Raw genomic sequence first — 3,319 nt, 5'->3', positions numbered from 1 at the left:
TATCAACAGAACCATTTGCACTATTTTTCCAGATGGGGAAACAGAGGCACAGATTATGTCCAAGGCCTTGTTCTCAGAGAATCTTAGGACACTGCCATTTACAACCATCTAACAAGGCTAAAATCCCCCTACTCATGTCTCTTTATTATTTATTGGGGTCTATGCTAAGAGCTTTATATGCAGGTTATCATGAACCCCAAGTAACCCTATTTAAAAAGTACTATTGTTATCATCCCATATATATAGATGAAGAAATGTTCAGAGAGGAATATTCACTTTGCTGTGGTCTTCATGTCTGTCAGTCTCCAAAGACCTGAGTGTTCCCTGTACACTATTAGCCAGGGCATGAACCCCAGAGCCAAAAGAGCCTTAACCAAGCCTTCCTCTCCATTACTTTTGCCCATTGAATAGTTGAGAGTTCTGGAAAAGTTCCAGCCCGTGTAAATCTTCTGATATCAGCAAGTACCTGAAGAACATGCCTATGCTTCTGTAGACCACCTACTGACATCCATCTCAAGCCTAAATGTCTAGCTTTGGACATGCACTCTCAGTGGAATGCTGGTAAATGCTTTAACAGCTGGTTCTTTGGGAGAAAAGACCTGATTTGTAGTCCGATGACTTTTGTGGTATAAATGTATTCACCATGGCCAATTCAAGCCATCAACAAATGTGATGTCACTGATCATGAAGATGAGAAAAGATATACTATTTTTACTATATTGACACAAATACACATAAATGGCCTCAAAACATAGATAATGGCAAAATAGGAACTGATGAGATTCAACTGTTTATTACCTTTTTATTAATTTCTAAAGGGCATATGCACTAACCAGAGAAAAAGAGAGCGAGAGAGGTAGCACTCTCCAGTATGTTCATACTGCGATCCTTTTCCTCCATTTCTCCATTTATCAGGATTTTGAGTGCATAAATGCACAAATGCCCAACATGTTTCTCAAGTCACCAGGGCTGGGATTTGAACCTTGCTCAGCCATGTGGAATCTGGCTTTCTATGTATAACACTTAACTATTGTGCTATAAGGTTGGCCCTTGTTACCTTTTTAAAAGCATAAAGTAATTCATTTTAAATTAAATTATGAGCCGGTTCGCATAATTCCTGAGCATTTCATAGTCAGTACTTGCTCCAGCTCCACTGCACCAGTGCCCTTCACCTACAAGTTCTGAATCATGCCCTGCTAAGGCCCTTACCCAGGGGAGAAAGGACCTTCTGAAGGACAATGCCTAGGGCTAGAATTTAGAATGTGCCCATGGGTGTGTCCTATGAGTTTTTAGAGGTGTCCTTTGACAGAGGTTGGTAAATAGGTAATTTAGCCACTTCTCCAGGACCATGCCTCACTAACACTCTCAAAATTCAGCAACTAAATGAGTCTCCTAACCTCCACTCCATCTCCAGTCAGTATTTGTACTGTCCCAGTTTTTGAATATTTTTATTATCACCACTGGCAATTTCCAAATTCATTCATATCTCCTCTTCTCAAAGAATCTTGCATACCTCACAGCTGCTAGTCTATATTCTCTGCTGGGTTGTGTCAAATTATGTATTTCACACCTTTCAAGAAACTCTTTTTATTAACTTATTTTATTTATTTTTAAGTTTACTATATAGGATATGTGTGCTCACCAGAGAGAGACCAGGTGGGGGTGGGGGGGTGAGAAAGCATACCACGAGATCTGGGGCTCAAACTATGGTCAATCATGTGGGAATCCAGGACCTTAACCACTTCACTACCCATTGGCTCTCAAGAAACTCTTAACTAAAAATAATTACTAAGGCTTGGGCCAATCAGTGGTGTGCTTTAAGTGGCTGGATCCCACGTGGTGGACTGTGCAGTTCAAGTACCAGAACCTGCAGCTTGAAAACACTCCAGATGAACTCTTCTCCTTAGTGGCCTGAGGTGATCTTTGAAAATGGTTTGCTATTCACTTGACCCAGAGAACCCCACAAAGTCATGCAAGTCAAGAGGTTCAAATCTTCGTGTTCACTTTAAGAACACTCATGAAACTGCCCAGGCCATCAAGGGTATGCATATCCAAAAAGCCACCAAGTATCTGAAGGATGTCACTTTACAGAAGCAGTGTGTGCCATTCCGTCGTTGGTGGAGTTGGTAGATGTGCCTAGGCTAAACAGTGAGGCTGAACACAAAGTCGGTGGCCCAAAAAGAGTGCTGAATTTTTGCTGCACATGCTTAAAAATGCAGAGAGTGATGCTAAACTTAAGGGGTTAGATGTAGATTCTCTGGTCATTGAGCACATTCAGGTGAACAAGGCACCAAAGATGCGCTGTCGTACTTACAGAGCTCATGGACAGATTAACCCATACATGAGCTCCCCCTGAGATGATCCTCACTGAAAAGGAGCAAATTGTTCCTAAACTGGAAGAGGAAGTTGCACAGAAGAAAAAGATACCTCAGAAGAAACTGAAGAAACAAAAAGTTATGGCATGGGAATAAAGTCAGCATAAAATAAAAGTAAAAGAAAAAAAAAAAAACCACTCCAGATGTATGTGCATGCCCAAAATCCTGAGAAGAATGGAGGATAGGGGATTGCAACATGACTATCCTTCTGGGGGGTGCTTTCTCACTTTCTCTCTGTCTCTGTCTTTCTCTCTCTCTCTCTCTTTAGAGAATACACATGCCTTATAACAATAGTTGAAAAATACAAGCTCTTGGGACCAGCAGTTGGTGTAATGGCTATGTCACTGGACTTCCAAGTAGTCGACTGCAGTTTGAGTCCCAGACCTGGTGACTTAAGCTCACACTGGGCAGCCTGGATTGATTCCGTCCTGCACTGCTGTTTTTGGGACCTGTAGTCATTTACCTCTGTCCGCCTTTTCGCCCACTCAAGTGCATGCCACCACCTCATGGAAGATTCGATGGACATGGACATGAGCCCCCTGAGACCCCAGAACTATCTTTTCGGTTGTGAACTTAAGGCCGACAAAGATTATCACTTTAAGGTGGATAATGATGAAAATGAACACCAGTTATCTTAAAGAACGGTCAGTTTAGGGGCTGGTGCAAAGGATGAATTGCACATTGTTGAAGCAGAGGCAATGAATTACGAAGGTGGTTCAATTAAATTAACACTGGCAACACTGAAAATGACTGTACAGTCAACAGTTTCCCTCGGGAAATAGAAAATATCTTCTCCTCCGGTCTTAAGGTTGAAGTGTGGTTCAGGGCCTGTGCATGTTAGTGGACAGCACTTAGTAGCTGTGGAGGAAGATGCAGAGTCAGAAGAAGAAGAGGAAGAGGACGTGAAACTCTTAAGTATATCTGGAAAGCGATCTGCCCCTGGA

Source organism: Tupaia chinensis, unplaced genomic scaffold, assembly GCF_000334495.1.
Source record: "Tupaia chinensis unplaced genomic scaffold, TupChi_1.0 Scaffold000037_18, whole genome shotgun sequence".
NCBI lineage: Eukaryota > Metazoa > Chordata > Mammalia > Scandentia > Tupaiidae > Tupaia > Tupaia belangeri.
This window is presented reverse-complemented; position numbering follows the sequence as displayed.